The sequence below is a fragment of the Tupaia chinensis genome, unplaced genomic scaffold (genome assembly GCF_000334495.1).
Source record: "Tupaia chinensis unplaced genomic scaffold, TupChi_1.0 Scaffold000609_1, whole genome shotgun sequence".
Lineage (NCBI taxonomy): Eukaryota > Metazoa > Chordata > Mammalia > Scandentia > Tupaiidae > Tupaia > Tupaia belangeri.
The window spans coordinates 2,665,167-2,671,295 of NW_006160128.1; the positions used below are offsets into that span (position 1 = coordinate 2,665,167).

Sequence of the window (6,129 nt, forward strand, 5' to 3'; positions counted from 1 at the left end):
TCTTCCGATAGAAGCAGGTGGTAGGAGCAATAGGCTATAAAACAAGGGATATTAAAGAAGACACCAGTAAGGTGGAGCCTCACCTGCTGAGTCTCCTTACAGTTGTACCTTCCACAGAGATTTACAAGGATGAGCAGAAATGAATACCTTACATTTGCACGAGGTGCAATGTGGGTCATAACTTCACAAAGTATAGCAACATGCACATCACTTCTCTCAATATCCTGGAGATAGAGGACAAATGCAATTATTTACAATGAACAGATGAGAAAATTCATCACATCTGTGACTTGCTTAGAGACAAAGAGCTAAGGAGTAACAGAACTGGGCCAAAAATCTCGATCTCCCAACATCGAGAACTGTCCTCTTTGCATGATGATGCTTCAGCAGTGGTGCAGACGTCCCACGCTACCAGGCCAGCCTAATACAAAGACACGAATGGCAGGGATAGATGGGGTGGGTCCGTTCAGTGGTGCGCCAGTGGTGCCACACTGCGATGCTGGACCTGCCTGGGAAAGACCTAGGTTTGCATCCTGCAGTCTCCCTGAACATGCCAGATGCTCATGTGTGTCAGTGATCTGGGTTGGCTGAGGCTGGGGGTGGAACACTCCATGTAGACTCTTAGGGATTTTTTTTCTCTCTCATGGAAGAAATAAACTTAAAAACTAGATGGGGAAATGAGAGAGAAGTGAGGTGGGAATAAAACTCAGCTCAACTTTATTATTATTTTTTTTTTCATTTTCAATTCTGGAACGCTCCACACACACACCAAGTGGAGCAGTACAGTAAATCCCTACGTGTCCATCGTCCAGCCACAATGATCATTGACTCATGGCCACTCTTGCAAAACCTAGTTCTCTTGTCTCCACTGGACTAGCAGGTGAATCAAATGATTACCATGGCCTTGACACTTGCCTTGGAATTTTCTAAATCCTCCAACACCCTGGATTGAAATGCCACAGAGGTCAGAGGGGACATGCCTCAGAGGCAGGGGGGTAGAATGGGTGGTGAGAAGGCACAGAACTCATTAGGTGACTTCAGTCTCACGGCTTGTGTCAGAGAAAACATGAACTTGCCCTGGGATCTCTGGCAAGTTTGGGTATTTGACCAAAAACTGACAAAGTGCTAAGATTAAATTTGATTCAAACAACTTTTCAGTGATTCCTGTGTGAAAAGTTGGGGGCCTAAAGATGAATAAAGAAAGCCTGTGGCTTTTGAGGCTCAAGTCTACCATTTGAACATCCTGCTAAAATAGACAATCAAATAGGAACCTGAAAGAGAGAGGTCAGAAGTCACTGTAAGCCCCAGAACTATGGCTACTTTTATCTTGCAGAGGATGCAGGGGGCATCAGAGGGTAAGGGGGTTTCTGTTATATGTTCAGTTTACACTGAGCTTTCTGGTGTTACTTCACCATGGCTGGCCAAGGTCACCTTTGTGACTTCGCACTTGCCAGAGATAGGCTGCCACTCTTTTTAAAGTGCTCTGTCAGACTAGGCTAACCACCTGCCCAACTGTGGGAAGGGAAGAGCTTTGTGTCTGCTTCCCAGGGTGGCGCTGGGAGGAGGGCATGAGCACACACAGAGGACACCTCCCTCAGGTTTCAGCAGTGTCACTTCATCAAGCCAACAGCATATGCTTGACCTCTACTGGGGGAATACATCTCGTTTCACACGCCATTGGAGAACACAAAGGAAATGTGAGCAGTGTCCCAGGCCTTGGGAATTAAATACCAAAAGAGGGGCCAGGACAACCAGTAGCATCCCTTAAGAACAAAAACAGTAAAAAGCAACAGTGCAGAACATAAGATCTCAGGCTCTGGCATCAAACAGACCTGGGTTTGAATACTGGCTCAGGCACTAAATAGTCCTGTGACCTTAAACCTTCTGCATAACTTCTCTGAGCCTCAGTTCCATTCTGAAATGGAAAGCAATATTATTTGAAAATGAGGGCAATAATGCTAGATTCAATCACATAAAATTGTCAATACTTAACCTTTTTTGATGAAAAAATAGCAATTTCATAGACCAGATCATGCAGGATGTTTTTGAAAATTAGAGATAGTACAAAGCCTGGTACGAAGTAAGCCTCAAGAAATGACTACTGCTGTTACTATCAACAAACGAAATGTAAACCAACATTCCCTGAGCATACGGGAAGGCACGGCCAGCCCATAGCTGTGCTCACTGCCCGCTGCAGCTCAGAGAAGAGGTCAAGTTTAGTTTTTTTTTTTTTTTCTTTTTAAGACAGGATCTCACTGTGCAGAGGTCCTCCCACCTCAGTCTCTGGGGCAACTGGGACCACAGGCATGTGCCACCACACACAGTTCTCTCAGACAGGGTCTTGCTGTTACCTAGGCCAGCCTGGAACTCACTACCTTTCTGCCTCAGCCTCCTGAGTCCCTGGGATTATAAGTACCTGGCCTTTAGGTTGGACCAGGAATCAAACTCAGGTCTCCTACATGGTCCTAGCCTGTGGAATACAGCTTCTTAGTCGTGTATGCCATAATAGCTGGCTCAGTGTTGTTTTTTTTTTCAGAGGTTTTTTGCTATAGGGCATGTGTGCTCAACAGAAAGAGAGAGAGAGACAGAGAGACAGAAAGTGAGAAATCACCCCCGAAGGGATGGCCACACCATGATCCCTTCTCCTCCATTCTCCTCTGGGGATCTTGAGCATGCACGCACGCACATGTGCCCGGTGTGAGTTTAAGCCACCGGGTCTGGAACTCGAACCGTAGTCGACTGCATGGAAGTCCAGCAACATAGCCATTATACCAACTGCTGGCCCCTATTTTATCTATTTTTTAAAGAATTATTTTATTTAGGGGGCCAGCAGGTAGCATGGTGGGTAAGGGCACTGGACTTCCACATGGCCCACCACGATTCAAATCCTGGACCTGGCAGTTTGCTTTCTCACCTCCTTTCTCTCTCTGTCACTCTGAATGAATGAATGAATGAAGTTAAATAAAATAATTCTAAAAAAGTATGTATGCATTTATGTATTTATTTATTTATAATTTGACCAGAAAACGACAGAGAAAGAGAGAGGGAAAGTGAGAAAGCAAGCCGCCAGATCTAGAACTCAAACCATGGTCAGCCATGTGGGAGTCCAGCACCCTTAACCATCATGCTACCTGCCGACCCCTATTTTATCTATTTTTGAATATTGAGCAAAAAGGTCTACTGTACAAAGAGGCTTCTTCCCACTCCTATACTTGAGCCAACTTTCTCCCCAGAGGCAACCCTTGTTAGAGGTTTTTGGTGTTCTTTCAGAGATATTCAGTGTATATATGAGTATTTATATACATGTGGCACGTGCACTCACACACAGACGGTGGCACCCTGAACACACTGTACTTAACACCACAACACAGGAGCCAGTCCTGCATCAGTTGGCATATCTGCCACATTCTCTCTCCATGCTATTTGTTTTTGCCCCCGTGCTACTCATTTTTTAATTTATGTCAGAGAGTGCGTGCAGAGAGAGACAGAGAGAGAGGGAGAGAAAGTGAGAAAGCACTGTCCATAGGGAATGGTCATGCCAAAATCCCTGTTCCTCTGTTTCTCCTTCCAGTTGAGATTTCGGGCATGCATACACGCACACACACCCAGCATGGTTTTTTACGGCCACAGAGTCTGGGATTCAAACTCCAGGGTCACTATATGAGATCTAGCACTTTAACCACCATGCCACTGGCTGGCTCCCTCTATGTTTGTTTTGTGTTTTAGTTTTTGCTATAGAGCGTGTACCCTTGCCAGAGAGAGAGCATGAGAGAAATCACTCCTCCAGGGGGCATGGCCATGCTGTAATCCCTTCTCCATTCTCCTCTCAGGATTTTGGGCACCATGCATACATGCCTGGAGTGATTGATTCTCCAGTCGCTGGGTCCCAGACCCAAACCATGCAGTCAGCCATTTGGGATCCAGCCACCTCAACTTCCACACCACCTGCTGGCCCTCTATGCTTTTTAATAATTTTAACTTATTCTGTTGGGTAACTACTTGATTTTATGATCAAATATAATCTTATTTTTTAAATAATTAATTTTATTTATTCATTCATTAGTTTTAATTTGACCGGAGAGAGAGAGAGAGAAAGTGAGAAAGCAAGCCACCAGGTCTAGGACTCAAACCGTAGTCAGCCATGTGGGAGTGTCCAGCGCCTTAACCACCCTGCCACTTGCTGGTACCCAAATATGACCTTATTTAAGGGTCTCTTATTATTATTATTATTTTTTAAAAGGGTACTTGCTATAGGGCGCATGTGCTCGCCAGAAAGACAAAGACAGAGAAACAGAAAGCGAGAAATCACCCCCCAGGGGGGATGACCACGCCCGCAATCCCCTCTCCTCCATTCTCCTCTCGGGATCTTGGGCATGCACACACATGCGCCTGGCTTGAGTTCAAGCCACCAGGTCTGGGACTTGTACCGTGGACTGCATGGGAGTCCAGCGACATAGCCATCAGCCAACTGCTGGTCCCTGAGAGTTTCTTATTGATGGGCATTTGGGTTGTTTCCAACCATTTGGTATAAAAAATAAAGCTGCAACAAATACTCCAGGATGTAAGTCATTTCATACACATCAGAGTGTATCTGAAGGTTAACATCCCAGAAACAGAATGGTAGGGTTAAGTGGTAGGTATTTTAGCCTTCCAGATCATCCAAACTGCCCTCCCCAAGACTGCCCTAATTCATACTTCAGTCGGCAATAAGTGCCTGTTTCCCCACAGAGAAGGTCAGTTTTGAAGTAACTTTTGATAGACAGGCAAGACAGCTCAGCAGGGCGGCTCAGAGAGCACAGCTGCTGGGTCATAGTCAGCCTGCCGAGAAATCACCTGGAGCCAGATGAGGGAATCCTGGCACTTTAACACCTGTGTGTATAAAGCATTCTCCAACCAAAAGGAGCAGAGCTACCCACACAGCTACACAGTGGAGCAGAGAAAAGAAGGGGAACTACAGGCAGGTACCTTGGGAAGTAGAATGGGACGCACTTCTCCCAAAGCTGGTGACCACATCTTTTCATCTCAGCTGTTAGTTTTAATGAGTTTGGGTTCACAGGGTGCACCTTGCCAAATCCACTTTCTGGGAGATTGTTGGGTAGCGGACCAATCCCACATTTGGAACTCAGGAGGCTTGGGTTTGAGTCTTGCCTCTTCTACTTTGTAGCTATATGTCTTTAGGCAAGTCACAGCTTCCTGAGTTCTAGTTTCCTCCTTTGTAAAGTGAGGACAACAACATACAGAAACACTGGAATTGATTTCCTGTAAAGTGCTCGGTGATGTCACCAGCACTGCACTGAATCTGGCACACAGAAGACGATCCAAAAAGTTCGATGTAAGAACTGATGGCTTTTCCAGTCCAAGAATTATTTATATGATCTTTCAAGCGTTGTAGCTGGAGCCCAAGCTCTGTCTGGAAGTTTCATGAAGTGGATTCACAGTAAAAGCTCTTGGAGGAGATACATAACCCAACACAGAAAGGATTCTACTTCCAGATGAGGGTCTTCACTGCCTCTGCCACCCGCACTAAGGTCCCTAGTACCTCCCTGGTGACCACTCCTCGCCAAGACAACAAGGGCATAAAGCTCCTGTTGTCATTCGGCACCCAACCTGTTTTCTGCTTGGCTGACTTGCCCCTAGGAGTTAATCCAGAAGAGCTCGTAAGAAAACTACCTGGAAATCACAGAAGAAACACCCCAAGATGAGGCGGGGAGGAGCGCGGTTCCGACGAAAGTGAGAGTGTACAGACAGCAAGGTGGACGCCCATATGCGCCCAGGACTCGACTCCGGCGCGGCTGAATCCAGCCGGTCCCAAATTCCAGGTCCTCCCCAGAGAGGCAACTTCTGTCTCGCGGTGCGAGTCTCCGGGGCTCCCCGCGCTCCCGGCCGCAGGGAGCTCGCTTCCAGGTAGGGAGGCACCTGCTCCGGAACTGCCCTCCGGGTCTGGATCGCCGCTCCCCTGCGCGGCACCAAATGCCCTCCCCGCTCCACACCTCCGAGCCCGCCCCGGCGCGGGGCCGCTCACCTTCAGCGAGCTCGCGGGCGTCCCCGCCGCGCACCCGGCACACTGGCGCCCTGGACGTGCCGCCGCCGCTGCTGACCTTGCGTCGCTCTCTCCCGAGTCCCGAGGGG

The 6,129-nt window shown here is 47.6% G+C and overlaps 1 protein-coding gene across 2 annotated transcripts in view; it reads right to left on the bottom strand.

The window, feature by feature from the left end:
* PLEKHH1 (pleckstrin homology, MyTH4 and FERM domain containing H1) overlaps window positions 1-6,120 on the bottom strand; it is a 56,998-nt gene extending 50,878 nt beyond the window's left edge. For both annotated transcript variants that reach the window (XM_027775861.1, XM_014591697.2), the window contains exon 1: window positions 6,023-6,120. The gene's annotated coding sequence lies outside the window, so the exon portion shown is untranslated. The remainder of the gene's footprint in view (window positions 1-6,022) is intronic.
* Between the last annotated feature and the right edge of the window lie 9 nt (window positions 6,121-6,129).